The sequence below is a fragment of the Ranitomeya imitator genome, chromosome 1 (genome assembly GCF_032444005.1).
Source record: "Ranitomeya imitator isolate aRanImi1 chromosome 1, aRanImi1.pri, whole genome shotgun sequence".
Lineage (NCBI taxonomy): Eukaryota > Metazoa > Chordata > Amphibia > Anura > Dendrobatidae > Ranitomeya > Ranitomeya imitator.
Window position 1 is genome coordinate 1,072,497,341 of NC_091282.1, and position 23,466 is coordinate 1,072,520,806.

Consider the following 23,466-nt stretch of genomic DNA (forward strand, 5'->3'; position numbering starts at 1 on the left):
CCTTGCAGCCTGGTGAGTGTGTGTCCATGTCTTTAATACCTTTACAGCGTTTCCCCTCCCCTGCGCGTGTGGGGTCGCAGGGGGGTTCCATGACGGGTTTCGGGGCTGGGTGTACGGATGGGTCTGATGTGGGGGGTGTCGGGGCGGTGTTAGCGAACGTGAGGGATTTGTTGGTGCGGTTGGAGAGGGGAATGAATCATCAACGGCACTTGGCGGCGTGGATGGGGTCGCAGAGGGTCACGGGTGTAAGCGAGGTGTCGGCGGGCCCCTGGGCGCCTGTTTCGGTTTCGGTTCAAACGGAGAAAGAGAAGGAGTGTCGTATTCATCTAGATGATAGGGCTCATGGGGAAGTTTATGTATGTTTTGAGGGCCCTTTGGGGGCGCATCTTAAGAAGGAGGTAAAGGAAAAAATACAAAAGGATGAGTATGTGGAAATTTTTTTGCTGCTCCCGTTAGAGAAATTTAACTTGGACAAGGGGAAGAAAGAGGACAGCAAAAAGGAGGAGGAGGAGAAATGGAGGTGGCGGTTAATTCCTCAGACTTTCATAAATTGGCTGCAGGCGTTTGCTATTTTGGCGAGCGTGATTGGGGAGAAGGCGCCGGATAATTGTTCGGGCCTGTTTTGCTACATGGACTCTATTGGGGAGGCACATAGGGTTTATGGTGGGCAGGCGTGGTTGAGATACGACGAGCAATTCCGGCAGCGGAAGGCTATACGTCCAACTCTTCGCTGGGACCAGAAGGATATCGGGCTTTGGCTGCGCGTGATGGCGCAGTATAAGTTCGGTCACTCCTTTCAAGGAGGGGCCGGTAGTTCCGGTCAGAGTAGTCAGTCCAGTTCGGCGGGGGCGTCAGGGCAGCCCAGTCAGGCGGGGGGTCACAAAGCGGGTTTGTGTTGGCAATTCAACGACGGACAGTGCAAGTTTGGGGTTAATTGCAAATTCAAGCACCTGTGTTCACACTGCAGTGGCTCCTCCCATGGGGCCTCAAAATGCTTCAAGAAAACTAAATCCAAGTCAGGGGCCGGGAATTCTCATGGGGGTGACACCAGTGAGTCTGGAAAGGATGGTCCCCTTTCTAAATAGGTACCTGTCATGATTCCAATGGCAGGGAATCACAAAAGGACAAGCACCAACGAGCTCTAGGGTGATGGAACCTAAGCTGACCGCGACCCTAAACCTGAACACACAAATAACAATAGCCGGGGAACGTGCCTACGTTGATCCTAGACGTCTCGCACCAGCCGAAGATCTAACTTCCCCTATTAGAAGAAACACAGACCTCTCTTGCCTCCAGAGAAATACCCCACAGAAATAGCAGCCCCCCCACATATAATGACGGTGAAATGAGAGGAAGGCACATACACAGTATGAAAACAGATTCAGCAAAATGAGGCCCGTTAAAACTAGATAGCAGAGGATACAAAAGTAAACTGCGCGGTCAGCAAAAAACCCTTCAAAAAACCATCCTGTAATTACTTGAACTCATGTTCCAACTCATGGAACATGAGGAGCAATTACAGCCCGCTAGAGCAACCAGCAGCAAAGAAACAATTATATGCAAGCTGGACAAGACAAAAATAAAGCAAAACGTGGAACAAGAAAATCAAAAACTTAGCTTGTCCTGAAGATTACTGAAGCCAGAAGCTGAGGTAACAAAACACTCTGATAACCTTGATAGCCGGCGGGGAAATGACAAGAAAGCCCGGTTAAATAGGAAACTCCCAAATCCTAATAGAACAGGTGGACACCAGAGACAGCAGAACACAAATCACCCAGTACCATCAGTAACCATCAGAGGGAGCCCAAAAACAGAACTCACAACAGTACCCCCCCTTGAGGAGGGGTCACCGAACCCTCACGAGAACCACCAGGGCGACCAGGATGAGCCCTATGAAAAGCGCGGACCAAATCATCAGCATGAACATCAGAGGCAACCACCCAAGTATTATCCTCCTGACCATAACCCTTCCACTTGACCAAATATTGGAGTTTCCGTCTGGAAACACGAGAATCCAAGATCTTCGCCACAACATACTCCAATTCTCCCTCCACCAGCACCGGAGCAGGAGGCTCAAGCGAAGGAACAACAGGTACCTCATACCTCCGCAACAACGACCGATGGAACACATTATGAATAGCAAACGATGCCGGGAGATCCAAACGAAACGACACAGGGTTAAGAATTTCCAAGATCCTATAAGGACCGATGAACCGAGGCTTGAACTTAGGAGAAGAGACCTTCATAGGAACAAAACGAGAAGACAACCACACCAAGTCCCCAACACGAAGTCGAGGACCCACGCGGCGACGGCGATTAGCAAACTGCTGAGCCTTCTCCTGGGACAACTTCAAATTGTCCACCACATGACTCCAAATCTGATGCAACCTATCCACCACCATGTCCACTCCAGGACAATCAGAAGGCTCCACCTGACCAGAGGAAAAACGAGGATGAAACCCCGAATTACAAAAGAAAGGAGAAACCAAGGTAGCAGAACTAGCCCGATTATTAAGGGCAAACTCGGCCAGCGGCAAAAAGGTAACCCAGTCATCCTGATCAGCAGAAACAAAACACCTCAAATAAGTTTCCAAGGTCTGATTAGTTCGCTCCGTCTGGCCATTCGTCTGAGGATGGAATGCAGACGAAAAGGACAAATCAATGCCCATCTTAGCACAGAACGTCCGCCAAAATCTAGACACAAACTGGGATCCCCTGTCAGAAAGGATGTTCTCCGGAATCCCATGCAAACGAACCACGTTCTGGAAAAACAGAGGGACCAACTCAGAGGAGGAAGGCAACTTAGGCAAGGGTACAAGATGAACCATTTTAGAAAAGCGGTCACACACAACCCAGATGACGGACATTTTTTGAGAGACAGGGAGATCCGAAATAAAGTCCATGGAAATGTGCGTCCAAGGCCTCTTCGGGATAGGCAAAGGTGACAACAATCCACTGGCTCGAGAACAGCAAGGCTTAGCCCGAGCACAAACCTCACAAGACTGCACAAAAGAACGCACATCCCTCGACAAGGAAGGCCACCAAAAAGACCTGGCCACCAAGTCTCTAGTACCAAATATTCCAGGATGACCTGCCAACGCAGAAGAATGGACCTCGGAGATGACTCTACTGGTCCAACTATCCGGAACAAACAGTCTCTCAGGCGGACAACGATCAGGTTTACCCACCTGAAACTCCTGCAAAGCACGTCGCAAGTCTGGGAAGACGGCCGACAAAATCACCCCATCCCTAAGGATACCAGTGGGCTCAGAATTTCCAGGGGAGTCAGGCACAAAACTCCTAGAAAGAGCATCCGCCTTCACATTCTTTGAACCTGGCAGGTATGAAACCACAAAATTGAAACGAGAGAAAAACAGTGACCAACAAGCCTGTCTAGGATTCAGACGCCTGGCAGACTCAAGGTAAATCAGATTTTTGTGATCAGTCAAGACCACCACACGATGTCTAGCACCCTCCAGCCAATGACGCCACTCCTCAAATGCCCACTTCATGGCCAAAAGTTCCCGATTACCCACATCATAATTCCGCTCAGCGGGCGAAAATTTTCTAGAAAAGAACGCACATGGCTTCATCACCGAGCAATCGGAGCTTCTCTGTGACAAAACCGCCCCCGCTCCAATCTCGGAAGCATCAACCTCAACTTGGAAAGGAAGCGAAACATCAGGCTGACGCAACACAGGAGCAGAAGAAAACCGGCGTTTAAGTTCCTGAAAGGCCTCCACAGCCGCAGGAGACCAATCAGCAACATCAGCACCCTTCTTAGTCAAATCCGTCAAAGGCTTAACAACACTAGAAAAATTAGTTATAAAACGACGATAGAAATTAGCAAAGCCCAAGAACTTCTGCAAACTCTTAAGAGATGCAGGCTGCGTCCAGTCACAAATAGCCCGAACCTTGACGGGATCCATCTCAATAGTAGAAGGGGAAAAAATATACCCCAAGAAATAAATCTTCTGGACTCCAAAGAGACACTTTGAGTCCTTTACAAACAAGGAATTAGCCCGCAGGACCTGAAACACCTTCCTGACCTGCTGAACATGAGACTCCCAGTCATCAGAAAAAACCAAAATATCATCCAAATACACAATCATAAATTTATCCAGATATTCACGGAAAATATCGTGCATAAAGGACTGGAAGACTGAAGGAGCATTAGAAAGTCCGAAAGGCATTACCAAATACTCAAAATGGCCCTCAGGCGTATTAAATGCGGTTTTCCACTCATCACCTTGCTTTATTCGTATAAGATTATACGCACCCCGGAGATCAATCTTAGTGAACCATTTAGCCCCCTTAATGCGAGCAAACAAATCAGTCAACAAAGGCAAAGGATACTGATATTTTACGGTAATCTTATTCAAAAGACGATAATCTATACAAGGCCTCAAGGACCCATCTTTCTTGGCCACGAAAAAAAAACCTGCTCCCAAAGGGGACGTAGATGGACGGATATGTCCCTTTTCCAAGGACTCCTTAACATAATCCCGCATAGCAGTATGCTCTGGCACTGACAGATTGAACAAACGACCTTTAGGAAATTTACTACCAGGAATTAAATTTATAGCACAATCGCAATCCCTGTGAGGAGGAAGCGAACTGAGCTTAGGCTCCTCAAAAACATCCCGATAATCCGACAAAAATACAGGAACCTCAGAAGGAGTAGATGAAGCGATAGAAATCGGAGGTGCATCATCATGAACCCCCTGACATCCCCAGCTTAACACAGACATTGTTTTCCAGTCAAGGACTGGATTATGAGTTTGTAACCATGGCAGACCAAGTACTAGAACATCATGTAAATTATACAATACCAGGAAGCGAATCACCTCCTGATGAACGGGAGTCATACGCATGGTCACTTGTGTCCAGTACTGAGGTTTATTCATAGCTAAAGGTGTAGAGTCAATTCCCTTCAAAGGAATAGGGACTTCCAGAGGCTCAAGACTAAACCCAGATCGCTTGGCAAATGACCAATCCATAAGACTCAGGGCAGCGCCTGAATCTACATAGGCATCGACGGAAATGGATGATAATGAGCAAATCAGAGTCACAGACAGAATGAACTTAGACTGTAACGTACTAATGGCAACAGACTTATCAACCTTTTTTGTGCGTTTAGAGCATGCTGATATAACATGAGCTGAATCACCACAATAAAAGCACAACCCATTTTTCCGCCTATAGTTTTGCCGTTCACTTCTAGACTGAACTCTATCACATTGCATTGTCTCAAGTGCCTGTTCAGAAGACACCGCCAAATGGTGCACAGGTTTGCGCTCCCGTAAACGCCGATCAATCTGAATAGCCATAGTCATAGACTCATTCAGACCCGTAGGCGCAGGGAACCCCACCATAACATCTTTAATGGCCTCAGAAAGGCCATCTCTGAACTTTGCAGCCAGGGCGCACTCATTCCACTGAGTAAGCACTGACCATTTCGGAAATTTTTGACAATATATTTCTGCTTCATCTTGTCCCTGAGAGAGAGCTAATAAAGCTTTTTCAGCCTGAATCTCTTGGTTAGGTTCCTCATAGAGCAAACCCAATGCCAGAAAAAACGCATCCACATTAAGCAACGCAGGATCCCCTGGTGCCAATGCAAATACCCAATTTTGAGGGTCACCCCGCAGGAAAGATATAATAATCTTAACCTGCTGAGCAGGGTCTCCAGAAGAGCGAGATTTCAAAGAAAGGAACAGCTTGCAATTGTTCCTAAAATTCAGAAAACTAGATCTATCTCCAGCAAAGAACTCTGGAATAGGAATTCTAGGTTCAGACATAGGAGCATGTACAACAAAATCTTGTATATTTTGAACCTTAGCAGCAAGATTATTCAAGCTGGAAGCTAAACTCTGGACGTCCATGATAAACAGCTAAGGTCAGAGCCATTCAAGGATTAAGAGGAGGAAAAAAAAAATCAGCCAGGCTGCAATTAGGGCTAGGCAGCAACCTCAGAGGAGAAAAAAAAAAAAAAACTTCCTCAGACTACTTTTCCTCCTACTTCAGCCCAAACATTTTTGGCCGGCTATACTGTCATGATTCCAATGGCAGGGAATCACAAAAGGACAAGCACCAACAAGCTCTAGGGTGATGGAACCTAAGCTGACCGCGACCCTAAACCTGAACACACAAATAACAATAGCCGGGGAACGTGCCTACGTTGATCCTAGACGTCTCGCACCAGCCGAAGATCTAACTTCCCCTATTAGAAGAAACACAGACCTTTCTTGCCTCCAGAGAAATACCCCACAGAAATAGCAGCCCCCCACATATAATGATGGTGAAATGAGAGGAAGGCACATACACAGTATGAAAACAGATTCAGCAAAATGAGGCCCGTTAAAACTAGATAGCAGAGGATACAAAAGTAAACTGCGCGGTCAGCAAAAAACCCTTCAAAAAACCATCCTGTAATTACTTGAACTCATGTTCCAACTCATGGAACATGAGGAGCAATTACAGCCCGCTAGAGCAACCAGCAGCAAAGAAACAATTATATGCAAGCTGGACAAGACAAAAATAAAGCAAAACGTGGAACAAGAAAATCAAAAACTTAGCTTGTCCTGAAGATTACTGAAGCCAGAAGCTGAGGTAACAAAACACTCTGATAACCTTGATAGCCGGCGGGGAAATGACAAGAAAGCCCGGTTAAATAGGAAACTCCCAAATCCTAATAGAACAGGTGGACACCAGAGACAGCAGAACACAAATCACCCAGTACCATCAGTAACCACCAGAGGGAGCCCAAAAACAGAACTCACAACAGGTACCCCTGGAAGGAAGCGGCGGTTTTGTTACATCAGGGTTTTCGGGATGGTTTCGTTATTCCGGCCCATCCGTTTGTGGTTCCTTGGACGCTTAAAAATTTGCGGTCGGCGGTGTTACACGGGGAAGTGGTGTCAGAGAAGTTGGGGAAGGAGGTTGCATTGGGTTGGATGGCTGGCCCCTTTTTGTCCCCTCCGTTTGAGGATCTTGTGGTTTCCCCGCTAGGTGTGGTTCCCAAGAAGGAAGCGGGTAAATTCCATTTAATACACCACTTGTCTTACCCACGTGGGTTGTCGGTTAACGACGGTATTGTGCCTGAGCTTTGCTCGGTGGTTTACGCGTCATTTGATGAGGCTGTTGCTTGGGTTTGTAAGTTCGGACGTGGGGCCCTGTTGGCCAAAACAGATATTGAGGCGGCGTTCCGGTTGCTACCGGTCCATCCTGATAGTGTTAAGCTTTTAGGTTGTTTTTGGGATGGGGGGTTTTACGTGGATAGGTGTTTACCTATGGGTTCTTCCCTATCATGCGCTTTGTTTGAGACGTTCAGTTCTTTTTTGGAGTGGGCGGTTAAGGATGTTTCAGATTGTAATTCGGTTATACACTATCTGGACGATTTCCTGTGTGTAGGCCCGGCTGGGTCAGATCGTTGTTATCGGCTCTTGCAGGCAGTCGAATGGGTGTGTGATTGTTTTGGGGTTCCCCTGGCCCCTGGTAAGACGGAAGGGCCGTGTACGTGTTTGAGTTTCTTGGGTATCGTCATCAATACGGTTTGATGAGAGTTTAGGCTTCCCGGGGACAAGATTGAGGGTTTGCGGGAAGATTTGGCCCGGGCGCGGCGTTTGAGGAAATTGATTTTGCAAGAATTGCAATCGTTGCTTGGGAAACTTAACTTTGCTTGTCGGGTGATGCCGATGGGGAGAGTGTTTTCCAGGAGGTTGGCGAGTGCTACGGCTGGAGTTCGTGCACCACATCCCTTTATTCGTTTGTCAGCTGAGCTGAAAGAAGATTTGGCGGTTTGGAGTTCTTTTTTGGGATCCTACAATTGTCGTTCCTTGTTTATGGAGGAGGCGGTCGACAATGACTCTTTGGATTTGTTTACGGACGCGGCGGGTGGCAGTGGTTTGGGGGCATACTTCAGGGGGCAATGGTGTGCGGCACCCTGGCATGCGGAGTGGATTTCATCAGGGCTGGTCCGTAATATTGCGTTATTGGAAATTTTTCTTATCCTGGTGGCGGTTCATTTGTGGAAGCAGCAATTTCGCAACAGGCGCATTCACTTCAACTGTGATAACAAAGGGGTGTTGTGTTTGCAGTGAATGGACTTACGGCTTCATCACCGCCTGTGGTTCGGGTTCTCAGGCGATTGGTCCTATCTTGTCTGGAGTTGAATTCTCAGGTCACGGCGACGCATGTGCCTGGGGCGAGGAATTCAATAGCTGACTCTCTTTCTCGTTTCCAGTTCGAGCGTTTCCGGTCCTTGGCACCGGAGGCAGAGACCATTGGTTTGGATTGCCCTGCGGACCTTTGGCTCGTGGCATCCAGGACGCTGAAGATCTGATAAGGTCGTCGTTGGCTCCCAAAATGTGGGAGGCTTATCAGGCGGTTTGGTCATCTTGGGAAGGGGTGTTGGTATCTTGCCCGGGTGGAGGCAGTGCCGATGATCAGGTGGGGGATTTTGTTGTCTTGGATTAGCCATGGTTTTTCAGAGGGTTGGTTGTGGGTGAAGGTATCACGCTTGCTGGCTGCTTTGGCGTTTGGCTTTAAATTGAGGGGGCAGTGTGATTTGTCTAAAGCGTTTTTGGTGAGGCAGGCGGTAAAAGGTTTCCGTAGACAATATGGTAGGTTGGATTCACGGCGTCCCGTGTCTTTCGTGATGTTGGAGCGCTTGGGGGAGGTTTTGGGGGAGTGTTGTGGGTCATTGTTTGAACAACGTCTTTTCAGTTTGGCTTTTTCGTTTGCATTTTTTGGTGCAATGAGAATCGGTGAACTGGTGTCCCCTAATAAGAATGCAACGGGGGAATTTTGGCGCAGGATGTTCTCTTGTCTCAAGGGCGTGTGGAGTTTTGGTTGCATCGCTCGAAGACTGACCAGGTGGGGCGTGGTAGGAAGGTTGAGCTGGGTGCGGTCGCCGGTTCACTGATGTGCCCAGTTGGTTGTTTGAAAGCTTTTTGGGGGCTAGGGCCTCGCAGGGAGGGATCGTTACTTTGTCATAAAGACGGTTCTTCGTTGTCAAGGTATCAGTTTCACGCAATTTTTAAGAGAGCGCTTGATGTGTTGGGGTTGGATGATTCGCGTTTTACTCCTCATTCATTTCGGATTGGGGCGGCAACGGATGCGGCTGCTGGAGGGTTGGATTCGGAGGCTATCAAGCGTATTGGTAGATGTAAGTCGAATAGATATCGCAGTTATGTTAGGTGTTAAGCGGGGGTGAGGGGGTCAGTTTTGAAGAAGTTCGTTTAATACCTTGCGGTTTTTAGCTGCTGGATTTGACCGTTTTGTGTTTGTATTTTTTCAGGTTCCTTACCGTTTTTGGTGTGGATTTTTGGCCATTCCTATGTGCATTGGGGAGCCCGGCGCGCTGACGTACGGTCGGATGGTAGACAACTTGGTTTCGATCGGTCAGTAGCAGTGGTCCGGTGGATTGGTTTTAGGGGATTGGCCTGGAACAGGGTGTTGAAAGAAATCAATGCTGCGGTAGTTTTGGATAAGGCACCGGATATTTTGGTGCTCCACGTGGGTGGTAATGATTTGGGGATGCGCCCATTCAGAGAACTAATTAAGGACATCAAGCAGGACTTGTTGTGATTGTGGCGTCTATATCCTGGGTTATCGGTGGTGTGGTCGGAGATTGTACCGCGAAAACGGTGGAGGAATATGCGATCCTTGGACAAAATCAATAAGGCCAGGATCAAGGTCAACAGAGCCGTGTCTGCGTTCGTGGCCAGGAATGGTGGCGTAGCCGTGAGGCATTTTGAGCTGGAAAAAGGTGACGGGGCGTTCTGGCTGGCGGACGGGGTACATCTGAATGCTGTTGGGATTGATTTTTGGGCGCTTGGGCTGCAGGAAGGTGTGGAGAAGTCCATAGCGTTTCGTTGTGGTGGGGTCTCGAGTCTTTGAGGTATTCAAAGTCCCTCGTTGTGGTGGCTGGGGGGAGTCCTTGGAGTTGATGGAAATTGGGTTGGGGGGATTCATTGGCGTATGACTCCCCGGTATTTAGTGTTAAAACTTGTTTTGGATCTGGTGACTTGGGGGGTTCTGGCAGGGGTGGTCGGTTCCCCGGGAATTTTAGCGTGAACAGGCAACCCGCTGGGGTTTTTGGTGCTCCTGAGCCAGGTGGTAACGGCTGGGAGTAATTTGGTTTTTGGTAACGTTCACGCTATGCTGTGTTTTGATCCCCAGACTCATGGGAGCTCCAAGGACCCCTCCTAGTTTAAAGTTAATGGTTGTTTATAATTCATTTATGTCTGTTTGTTACATAGTTACATAGTTATTAAGGTTGAAGGAAGACTATATGTCCATCAAGTTCAACCCATAGCCTAACCTAAAATGCCCTAACATGTTGATTTAACCCCTTCCCGACCCATGACGCCACGTAGGCGTCATGAAAGTCGGTGCCATTCCGACCCATGACGCCTATGCGGCGTCATGGAAAGATCGCGTCCCTGCAGATCGGGTGAAAGGGTTAACTCCCATTTCACCCGATCTGCAGGGACAGGGGGAGTGGTAGTTTAGCCCAGGGGGGGGGTGGCTTCACCCCCTCGTGGCTACGATCGCTCTGATTGGCTGTTGAAAGTGAAACTGCCAATCAGAGCGATTTGTAATATTTCACCTATTATAACGGGTGAAATATTACAATCCAGCCATGGCCGATGCTGAAATATCATCGGCCATGGCTGGAAATACTAGTGTGCCCCCACCCCACCCCACCGATCGCCCCCCCAGCCCTCCGATCTGGCCGGTACACTGCTCCGGCTCCCCTCCGTCCAGTGCTCCGCTCCCCCCCGTGCTCTTGTCCGCTCCCCCCGTGCTCCAATAACCCCCCCGTGCTCCAATCACCCCCCCTGCACTCCGATCCACCCCCCCCCGGTGCTCCGTTCCACCCCCCCGTGCTCCATTCCAGCCCCCCCGTGCTCCGTTCCACGCCCCCCGTGCTCCGTTCCACCCCTCCCGCACTCCGATTCCCCCCCCCCGTGCTCCGATCCCCCCCCCCCGTGGTCCACCCCCACCCCATCATACTTACCGATCCAGCCGGGGTCCCGTCCGTCTTCTCCCTGGGCGCCGCCATCTTCCAAAATGGCGGGCGCATGCGTAGTGCGCCCGCCGAATCTGCCGGCCGGCAGATTCGTTCCAAAGTGCATTTTGATCACTGAGATAGATTATATCTCAGTGATCAAAATAAAAAAAATAATAAATGACCCCCCCCCCCCCCTTTGTCACCCCCATAGGTAGGGACAATAAAAAAATAAAGAAATTTTTTTTTTCCACTAATGTTAGAATATCGTTAGGGTTAGGGTTAGGGCTAGGGGTAGGGTTAGGGGTAGGGTTAGGGGTAGGGTTAGGGTTAGGGGTAGGGTTAGGGGTAGGGTTAGGGTTAGGGCTAGGGGTAGGGTTAGGGCTAGGGTTAGGGTTTCGGTATGTGCACACGTATTCTGGTCCTCTGCGGATTTTTCCGCTGCGGATTTGATAAATCCGCAGTGCTAAACCGCTGCGGATTTATGGCGGATTTACCGCGGTTTTTCTGCGCATTTCACTGCGGTTTTACAACTGCGATTTTCTATTTGAGCAGTTGTAAAACCGCTGCGGAATCCGCACAAAGAAGTGACATGCTGCGGAATGTAAACCGCTGCGTTTCCGTGCAGTTTTTCCGCAGCATGGGCACAGCGATTTTTGTTTCCCGTAGGTTTACATTGAACTGTAAACTCATGGGAAACTGCTGCGGATCCGCAGCGTTTTCCGCAGCGTGTGCACATACCTTTAGAATTAGGCTATGTGCACACAGTGCGGATTTGGCTGCGGATCCGCAGCAGTGTTCAATCAGGTTAACAGTACCATGTAAACATATGAAAAACCAAATCCGCTGTGCCCATGGTGCGGAAAATACCGCGCGGAAACGCTGCGTTGTATTTTCCGCAGCATGTCAATTCTTTGTGCGGATTCCGCAGCGTTTTACACCTGTTCCTCAATAGGAATCCGCAGGTGAAATCCGCACAAAAAACACTGGAAATCCGCGGAAAATCCGCAGGTAAAACGTAGTGCCTTTTACCCGCGGATTTTTCAAAAATGGTGCGAAAATATCTCACACGAATCCGCAACGTGGGCACATAGCCTTAGGGTTAGGGTTGGAATTAGGGTTGTGGTTATGGTTAGGGGTGTGTTGGGGTTAGGGTTGTGGTTAGGGGTGTGTTGCGGTTAGGGTTGTGTTTAGGGTTATGGCTACAGTTGGGATTAGGGTTAGGGGTGTGTTGGGGTTAGTGTTGGAGGTAGAATTGAGGGGTTACCACTGTTTAGGCACATCAGGGGTCTCCAAACGCAACATGGCGCCACCATTGATTCCAGCCAATCTCGTATTCAAAAAGTCAAATGGTGCTCCCTCACTTCCGAGCCCTGACGTGTGCCCAAACAGTGGTTTACCCCCACATATGGGGTACCAGCATACTCAGGACAAACTGCGCAACAATTACTGGGGTCCAATTTCTCCTGTTACCCTTGTGAATCAAAAAAAATGCTTGCTAAAACATAATTTTTGAGGAAAGAAAAATGATTTTTTATTTTCACGGCTCTGCGTTGTAAACGTCTGTGAAGCACTTGGGGGTTCAAAGTGCTCACCACATATCTAGATAAGTTCCTTGGGGGGTCTAATTTCTAAAATGGGGTCACTTGTGGGGGTTTCTACTGTTTAGGCACACCAGGGGCTCTGCAAACGCAACGTGACACCCGCAGACCATTCCATCAAAGTCTGCATTTCAAAAGTCACTACTTCCCTTCTGAGCCCCGACGTGTGCCCAAACAGTGGTTTACCCCCACTCATGGGGTATCAGCGTACTCAGGAGAAACTGGACAACAACTTTTGGGGTCCAATTTCTCCTGTAACCCTTGGGAAAATAAAAAATTCTGGGCTAAATAATTATTTTTGAGGAAAGAAAACGTATTTATTATTTTCACGGCTCTGCATTATAAACTTCTATGAAGCGCTTGGGGGTTCAAAGTGCTCACCACACATCTAGATAAGTTCCTTTCGGGGTCTAGTTTCCAAAATGCGGTCACTTGTGGGGGGTTTCTACTGTTAAGCCACATCAGGGGCTCTGCAAACGCAACGTGACGCCCACAGAGCATTCCATCAAAGTCTGCATTTCAAAACGTCACTACTTCACTTCCGACCCTCGGCATGTGCCCAAACAGTGGTTTACCCCCAGATATGGGGTATCAGCGTACTCAGGAGAAACTGGACAACAACTTTTGGGGTCCAATTTCTTCTGTAACCCTTGGGAAAATAAAAAATTCTGGGCTAAATAATTATTTTTGAGGATAGAAAACGTATTTATTATTTTCACGGCTCTGCATTATAAACTTCTGTGAAGCACTTGGGGGTTCAAAGTCCTCACCACACATCTAGATTAGTTCCTTTGGGGGTCTAGTTTCCAAAATGGTGTCATTTCTGGGGGATCTCCAATGTTTAGGCACACAGGGGCTCTCCAAACGTGACATGGTGTCCGCTAATGATTGGAGCTAATTTTCCATTTAAAAAGCCAAATGGCGTGCCATCCCTTCCGAGCCCTGCCGTGCGCCCAAACAGTGGTTTACCCCCACATATTGGGTATCTGCGTACTCAGGACAAACAGGACAACAATATTTGGGGTCCAATTTCTCCTATTATCCTTGGCAAAATAGGAAATTCCAGGCTAAAAAATCATTTTTGAGGAAAGAAAAATTATTTTTTATTTTCATGGCTCTGCGTTATAAACTTCTGTGAAGCACCTGGGGGTTTAAAGTGCTCAATATGCATCTAGATAAGTTCCTTGGGGGGTCTAGTTTCCAAAATGGGGTCACTTGTGGGGGAGCTCCAATGTTTAGGCACACAGGGGCTCTCCAAACGCGACATGGTGTCCGCTAACAATTGGAGCTAATTTTCCATTCAAAAAGTCAAATGGCGCGCCTTCCCTTCCGAGCCCTGCCGAGTGCCCAAACAGTGGTTTACCCCCACATATGAGGTATCGACGTACTCGGGAGAAATTGCCCAACAAATTTTATGATCCATTTTACCCTACTGCCCATGTGAAAATGAAAAAATTGAGGCGAAAAGAATTTTTTTGTGAAAAAAAAGTACTTTTTCATTTTTACAGATCAATTTGTGAAGCACCTGAGGGTTTAAAGTGCTCACTAGGCATCTAAATAAGTTCCTTGGGGGGTCTAGTTTCCAAAATGGGGTCACTTGTGGGGGAGCGCCAATGTTTAGGCACACAGGAGCTCTCCAAACGCGACATGGTGTCCGCTAACGATGGAAATAATTTTTCATTCAAAAAGTCAAATGGCGCTCCTTCCCTTCCGAGCCTTACCATGTGCCCAAACAGTGGTTTACCCCCACATGTGAGGTATTGGTGTACTCAGGAGAAATTGCCCAACACATTTTAGGATCCATTTTATCCTGTTGCCCATGTGAAAATGAAAAAATTGAGGCTAAAAGAATTTTTTTGTGAAAAAAAAGTACTTTTTCATTTTTACGGATTAATTTGTGAAGCACCTGGGGGTTCAAAGTGCTCACTATGCATCTAGATAAGTTCCTTGGGGCGTCTAGTTTCCAAAATGGGGTCACTTGTGGGGGAGCTCCAATTTTTAGGCACACGGGGGCTCTCCAAACGTGACATGGTGTCCGCTAAAGAGTGGAGCCAATTTTTGATTCAAAAAGTCAAATGGCGCTCCTTCCCTTCCAAGCCCTGCCGTGCGCCCAAACAGTGGTTTACCCCCACATATGAGGTATCAGCGTACTCAGGACAAATTGGACAACAACTTTCGTGGTTCAGTTTCTCCTTTTACCATTGGGAAAATAAAAAAATTGTTGCTAAAAGATAATTTTTGTGACTAAAAAGTTAAATGTTCATTTTTTCCTTCCATGTTGCTTCTGCTGCTGTGAAGCACCTGAAGGGTTAATAAACTTCTTGAATGTGGTTTTGAGTACCTTGAGGGGTGCAGTTTTTAGAATGGTGTCACTTTTGGGTATTTTCAGCCATATAGACCCCTCAAACTGACTTCAAATGTGAGGTGGTCCCTAAAAAAAATGGTTTTGTAAATTTCGTTGTAAAAATGACAAATCGCTGGTCAAATTTTAACCCTTATAACTTCTTAACAAAAAAAATTTTGTTTCCAAAATTGTGCTGATGTAAAGTAAACATGTGGGAAATGTTATTTATTAACTATTTTGTGTCACATATCTCTCTGGTTTAACAGAATAAAAATTCAAAATGTGAAAATTGCGAAATTTTCGCCAAATTTCCGTTTTTATCACAAATAAACGCAGAATTTATTGACCTAAATTTACCACTAACATGAAGCCCAATATGTCACGAAAAAAACAATCTCAGAACCGCTAGGATCCGTTGAAGCGTTCCTGAGTTATTACCTCATAAAGGGACACTGGTCAGAATTGCAAAAAACGGCAAGGTCTTTAAGGTCAAAATAGGCTGGGTCATGAAGGGGTTAAATAAAAAGGCTGCTGTGGCCGATATTATTCCAAAAGAAAAAGTAGTCGTAGTCTTTATTTGGGGGTAAAAGGGGCATGGGGGGTGTCATCGGTGGGTGAGGGGTGGTTAATTTTCCTTACCCCAACTGCTCGACATTACCAGGGTCATAACCTTGGTATATGATTACTACACATATTGGGTTGGATTCAGGCAAGGTTATTAATAACTTACACTTTTATACATCCAGGTTAATGTTGCATTTTACACGATTTTAAAATGCTTATTTTTGTCCATTTTGACTTATATTACATAAGAATAAAACCTAAGACATAAACAAAATGAACATATACCCTACTGTATGTAAATAAGTAAAAGCAATATTATTATTTATTATTATAGCGCCATTTATTCCATGGCGCTTTACATGTGAGGAGGGGTATACATAATAAAACAAGTACAATAATCTTGAACAATACAAGTCACAACTGGTACAGGAGGAGAGAGGACCCTGCCCGCAAAGGCTCACAATCTACAAGGGATGGATATTGCATAATATTAATATTGCATATAAATAGCTTAGGGTACTTAGTAAACACAATTTTTATATAAAAAAAAAAAAATGTAAAAAACATCCCACCAGCATCAAGGTGTACCCAAATCGGGATGGTCCTAACCTCTAATAGTAAAACCTTACCATGTTTCAAAGTGATGCCAATGTGAATAAGGGCCAAACATGACCGGCAGTGCTGTGGAGTCAGTGTTCATTGTGGTGGAGTCTGAGTCCGTATGTAATGGACCAACTCTGACTCTTAAAATATATAATAAATTGGGTACAGTAGTACAATGCAGTATATTCTGAATATTTCTTCATAATAATTTGGGAAAGTTATTAAATGTCCTATAAATGTCTATCCTCTTCCTGATCTAAGGATCTTGGCTTTTAGTTGAGATGAATCTGTGCTGCACTTTATGTACATGCTCAGTAGTGATCAGTTCTGTGGAGTCAGAGCTGAGATGAATCTGTGCTGAACTATATGTACATGCTCAGTAGTGACCAGTGCTGTGAAGTTGTAGCTGTGATGAATCTGTGCTGCACTTTATGTACATGCTCAATTAAGTAGAACACAGTAAGCCCTTATTATATCCACAATTTATATCTCAAAGATATTTATTAGATCAAAGAATATACCAGAAATAAGGTGCACTGTGAAAGCATCAGTGAAAAATCACTGAAATGAAGAGACCAAAACACCTGACCACCATAGGATAAGAAATCACCAGAAAGTCTTGAAGCTCAGGAATCAATAATATGCCTTTATTTAGTACAGTGGCAATTATACACAAAAATTAAAAAAATCTGTTTTTAGCAATAAAACAATCGCAGGGACAATATTACATGGTACCCATACTCGACAGAGTAGCCCCCAATAAAAAAGGAGGATTTTTTGTACTTTATCACTGTGCCAAAGATTATAATAAAATTTGTATAAAACCAAAATACAAAAAAAAGTGTACAAAATTTTTTTGATAAAACACTATGTATGTGGATACAAATAACATAAGCACAATAGCTTTATATAAAAGAAAAAAGTGTTGCCAAAATTATGTGCACAATATAAAAGAGACATAATTCACGTATGAAAGTGCCAAAAGTGCATATCCCTATATAGGGTCAGAAACCAAGTGACTGTGAATTCAAAAGTGCTTGCACAGCGAAATAAATTCTATAAATATATGGGGGAATTTATAGCAGCTCACTCAATTGAAAGTGCCCAGGTGCATAGACCTATTGAAGGTCAATAGACATATTAGCCATATATAAAGAGATGTAGCAATATAGCTTTTATATATACCTGGGGGAAGAGGCTGGGTCCAGAACCTGCGTGCGCCCGACACGCGTTTCGGATGTTTCCTTCATCAGGGGGTGGTCAATAATGATCCAGAGGGGGTTTATATAGTGGAGTTTTACCGAGCACTGCGACCCGGGTGTATGCGACGCATGCGCAGTCCGGAGGTCGGCAAGTTCCGGTCCCCGCGTCACATGACCGGCCGCACAGGAGCGGAGTACCTGGCGTAACCTAGCAACCATGGACACAGAGCACCGGGACTCACAGACATGGGCCGGGCATGCGCACAACCAGGGACACAGTGTGGGAGAAGCGATCCATTGCCTGTAAGTATGGTGGATCGCATGTAACGTGGATCGCACTCAAAATATAAGGTTAATGCCTAGGTGCTCTGTTATGATCAGGTGGCCTTGGAGCAGCATGAAATGACCTTCGCTGGAGCAGTGGTAACTCTACTGACCGCAAACCCTGATCCTATCACCGCAACTAGAAGTAGCCGTGGGGTGTACCTAACCAGACCTAGACACCTCGACACAGCCGAAGAACTAAATATCCCTAAAGATGGAAATAGGAAAACTCTCTTGCCTCAGAGTAGACCCCCAAAGGATAGGTAGCCCCCCACAAATAATGACTGTGACTAGGAGAGGAAAAGACACACGCAGACAGAAAACAGGGATAAGCAAAGGAGGCCACTTCTACCTAGATAGGAAAGGATAGTACAGGATACTATGCGGTCAGCACAAAACACTACAAAATATCCACAGCAGAAAAATACAAAATCTCCACCACCTAACTAAAGATGTGGAGAGTATATCTGCGACTCCAGCGAGTCCAACTAGACTGAGAAAAACATCAGGCACAGTCTAGCAGGAACAAAATAGAAACAAGATCAGCACAGAAAATAAACACACAGCAGTGTGTCTAAAAAAATGAAGCAAACACTTATCTTTGCTGAAATGGCAGCAAGCAGGAGAGGCCAAGCAGAGGACCAACACTTCCAAAGGAACATTGACTACTGGCAAGGACTAATGAGTCCTGCACAGCTAAATACCCCAGTCATAATTGCAATTAGCAGAAACACCTGTCCAAGACTGCTGCTCAGGAATAACTGCATTACCATCAACAACCACCGGAGGGAGCCCAAGAGCAGAATTCACAACAGTGCTCACATTGATCTGGGAGAGCAGGAAGAAAGGGAGGGAAGAAAAAAAATAGGAGGGGGAATATTAATGCTGCACTACGAGTAATATATATATATATATATATATATATATACATACATACATATATGTATATATATATATATATATATATATATTTATATTAGGCTAATTATACCATAGATCGGTATCAGATATTCTATGCAAAGCCAAACAAACAGTAGTGCCATATAAGGGCTAAATACATATGATATGAGCCTATATAACTTGTCCATACTATATTGTGTATATATATATATATATATATATATATATATATATATATATATATACACACACACACACACACACACGTGCACATAATTCAGGGAAACTATTATTACTAAAAAATAAAATCAGGAGTAATTATTAATTATATATGGTAGAAAGAGAAATAATGAAACAGAAAAAATAAATAAAAAATATATAAATAAAAAATAAATAATAATAAGTAGATAATAAAAAAAAAAGGGGGAAAATGAAAAAAAAAATAAATAAGAAAAATATTATTAATGAAAATCAATAATAAAGGACAAAGATCAAGAGAAATTATTAATTATTATTCTTTTCTCTTCTCCTTTTTTCTTCTTTCACTTCCATAATCATTGCTTGTAGACTTCTTCAATACATCTCGTGCTCTACAGTCCAGCCATCCAACACCAAGGCAAGAACACTACGCACAGAGTCCACAGTCCACCAATGGTAAGTAGATATAAAAATTACAATCGATAAATATAAATATAAAAGAGTTAAGGATCATAAAACCACAGGAATAAAATAAAAAAATAAAAAATATATAAAATAATTTTTGCTAACAGATATAAAAATTGTTAAAAGGTTACAAAAACACCGGTTATAAGAAAGGTGCAAAACTAAGGTTTTCATTTAACCCTTTCGGTGATACCGTGCCCAGGGTCCATATCCATTTTGTTTCTTTCCTAGCCAGGGCCATACTTATTTCCCCTTCCCCCTCATTCATTTTAATCATGTCTATGCCAGTTACCTTCAACAAGGATGCATCGCACCCATGATGCAATTTAAAATGTTTAGGGATTGTCTTTAAAGAGGATATATCCTCCACTTCTTTGGCAGCTAAAATTCCCAAAACATGTTTCCTGGTGCGTATTTTAAGTTGCCTAGTTGTCATCCCTACATACACCAGGGAGCACGGGCATGTGGCTTTGGAGGTACAAGTGATGACGGCTTTGGAGGTACAAGTGATGGTTTGTTTAATTTAGTATAGGGTAGTACCATTATAATTGCAAAATGTATCGGTTCTCTTAATATTAATACACGCTACACATTGGCCGCATGGCTTACATCCAGGTACAGCCTTCATGTTTGAAAGGAAAGATTGAATTTCTGAATTATGAGAGTAGTGGCTTCTGACCAATTGATCCTTCAGGTTCTTTGATCTGCGATAAGTGATATTACATGTTTCACCTATATACTGCATTAAAATTGGGTCAGCTTTTAAAATAGCCCATGATTTGTTTATATATGTCCTCATTAATTCAGTTTGACCATGGTACTGTGTGATATATCTCACTACCTTGTTTGATTTAGGCGGCTTAGTTCCATATAAAGCTTGATGTCTTGTTGTGTGCTTGGCATGATTGTATCCCTTCTTCACTGAGCGCTTACTATATCCTCTCTCCAGGAACCTTTCTTTAAGGTCCAAAGCTTGATTCTCAAAGTCTACCTCATTAGTGCAGATCCTTCGTAGGCGTAAAAATTGTCCTATCGGGATCGAATTAATCATGGTGGGAGGATGTGACGGGGAGGCGTGTAAAAGCGAATTCACCGCCGTAGACTTACGGAAGATGTTGGTGTATAGGCAGCCGCTCTCATCCCTATGTATACCCACATCCAGAAACTCCATAAATTCCATATCACACTTATAGGTTAAATGGATATTCAAGTGATTTTGATTTAATTGCTCCATAAAAATATGGAGTGAATGCATGGTGCCCTGCCAAATGAAAAATATGCGGTCCATTGATGACACAGGTTCAGTGTGAAATAGGTCCCTCTCCCACAGCCCCAGGAACAAATTTGCATAAGATGGCGCAAATGACGCGCCCATGGCTGTTCCCTGGAGCTGTAGGTAGAGGGATCCTTTAAAAAGAAAAAAAAATTTTGAAAGTGAAAATTCAAGCATTTTGACAATAAATTGTCTCATGGATGTGGGTACAGATGAGGAGTTAAAAAAATATTCCGCCGCCTGGACACCATCGCTATGGCGGATGTTAGTATACAGACTCTCGACGTCACAAGACACTAGAAGTGTGTCATTCCCAATATAAAGACCATCAATTTTTTTCAAGAGTTCATTTGTATCTTTTATACATGAGGGTAAACTCTCAACCAGGGGTTGTAATTTTGAATCAATAAATCTGTTTATTTTCTCAAGGTAATTACCACATCCAGATATGATGGGTCTACCTGGTGGAATTTTTTGATCTTTACGTCCCTTAGGTAATAAATAAAAAGTCGACACAGTTGGTTCAGGTACTTGAAGGGCTACATATAAATCCTTACTAATGACCTCTGTTTCAAGGGCATCTTTTAAAATCACCGAGAGTTCAGTTCTAAACTTTCCCAAGGGGTTGAATGTCAATTTTTTATAGTAAATATTGTCTCTTAACTGTCGAAATGCCTCAGATTCATACATCTGCCTAGGCCAGATCACGACGTTGCCCCCCTTGTCAGCCGGTTTAATCACCACATCATTTAATTGTTCCAAATTTTTTAAAGCTATTTTTTCGCTTTTGTTCAGGTTTTCAATGCATGGAAAACAAGGGATTTTATCAAATTCTCTGCTGACTGTTTTAACAAAGGTGTCAATAGTGGGGCAGGCTGACAAGGGGGGAAACCTACGAGATCTAGGCCGGATGGATGATGGGATCTTACCTCCCAATGGATCATTGTGCTCTTGGGCTAGTTCATCCAAAATCTCTAGTGCCTCCTGCTCCGCCTCTGTTGGAAACAATTTTAACAGTTCTTCATTGTGAAAGTGTTTTTTAAACATTAATTTCCTGGCAAATAAATGTAAATCTTTTTATTTTTTATTTTTATGTATAATTGTCACTGTACTAAATAAAGGCATATTATTGATTCCTGAGTTTCAAGACTTTCTGGTGATTTCTTATCCTATGGTGGTCAGGTGTTTTGGTATGTACATGCTCAGTAGTGAGGTAGTGCTGTGGAGTCATATTTGAGATGAATCTGTGCTGCACTTTATGTACAATGTCAGTAGTGACCAGTGCTGTGGAGTCATAGTTGAGATGAATCTGTGCTGCACTTTATGTACATGCTCAGTAGTGACCAGTGCTGTGGAGTCGGAGCTGAGATGAATCTGTGCTGCACTTCATGTACATGCTCAGTAGTGACCAGTGCTGTGGAGTCGAAGCTGAGATGAATCTGTGCTGCACTTCATGTACATGCTCAGTAGTGAGGCAGTGCTGTGGAGTCGGAGCTGAGATGAATCTGTGCTGCACTTTATGTACATGCTCAGTAGTGACCAGTGCTGTGGAGTCATAGTTGAGATGAATCTGTGCTGCACTTTACATACATGCTCAGTAGTGAGGCAGTGCTGTGGAGTCATAGTTGAGATGAATCTGTGCTGCACTTTATGTACATGCTCAGTAGTGACCAGTGCTGTGGAGTCGGAGCTGAGATGAATCTGTGCTGCACTTCATGTACTTGCTCAGTAGTGACCAGTGCTGTGGAGTCGTAGATGAGATGAATCTGTGCTGCACTTTATGTACATGCTCAGTAGTGACCAGTGCTGTGGAGTCGGAGCTGAGATGAATCTGTGCTGCACTTCATGTACTTGCTCAGTAGTGACCAGTGCTGTGGAGTCGTAGATGAGATGAATCTGTGCTGCACTTCATGTACTTGCTCAGTAGTGACCAGTGCTGTGGAGTCGTAGATGAGATGAATCTGTGCTGCACTTTATGTACATGCTCAGTAGTGAGGCAGTGCTGTGGAGTCATAGTTGAGATGAATCTGTGCTGCACTTATGTACATGTTCAATAATGAAGCTCCTCCTCCAGGCTGAGGAGTCGGAGTGGGAGGTTTGGCTTACTGAGTCGACAGCACTGATTACTGGATCCCGAATATGAATAGCAAGCAAATGGGAAGTTGGGAAACATTATGTCTAGCTCAAAGAAAGGAGGGCCACACTCTTACCTGCACTAAGTGCAGAAACCTGAAACTTGGCAGAAAAAAAATGAACTGTAGTATAAGTTGGTGTGCATGCAAACTAGCCATTAAACAGACAAAACCTAAGACGAAAACAAAATGAACATATAACCTGCTGTAAGTAAAAGCAATAGTGCCTATAAGGGCTCGTACTCACTTGCGTGAAATACGGCCGAGTCTCGCATGGTAACACCCGGCCCTACCACCGGCACTTGGGAGCGGAGCGTGCAGCTCCATGTATTGCTATGCGGCCGCACGCTCTGCTCTGGAGTGCCGGCGGCAGAGCCGGGTTTTAACATGCGACACTCGGCCGTATTTCACGCAAGTGAGTATGAGCCCTAACCGGCCGGGATCTTACTTTTCCCACACTGCACAGTGAGCAGGATGGGATCACTCGGGAGGAGGAGTGGAGGCTGCACCACAGCGATATGTAGACAGCAGCACTCCTGCAGCTTCCAGAGCATGTTTGGGAGTGTAGTTTGCCAGCAGCTGTAATGCTGGAGGCTGCTGCTCCTTGTACTACACTGTGCTTATAGGCCTCTGTAGAGACTGTTATAGAGCAGAATTACCTACTGGGTTGAAGATCACAAAGTTTTATGTAATAAAAACCTCATGTAAAACTTGCTGGCATGATCGAAGTTTCACGTTTTTGCAATATTTAAAACAAAGCTTTATAATAAAAGGCAAATAAGTTCAGCTTGTTTACTTGCATGTATAACTTACAGTCATGTAATATACGCTTATATGAAAGTT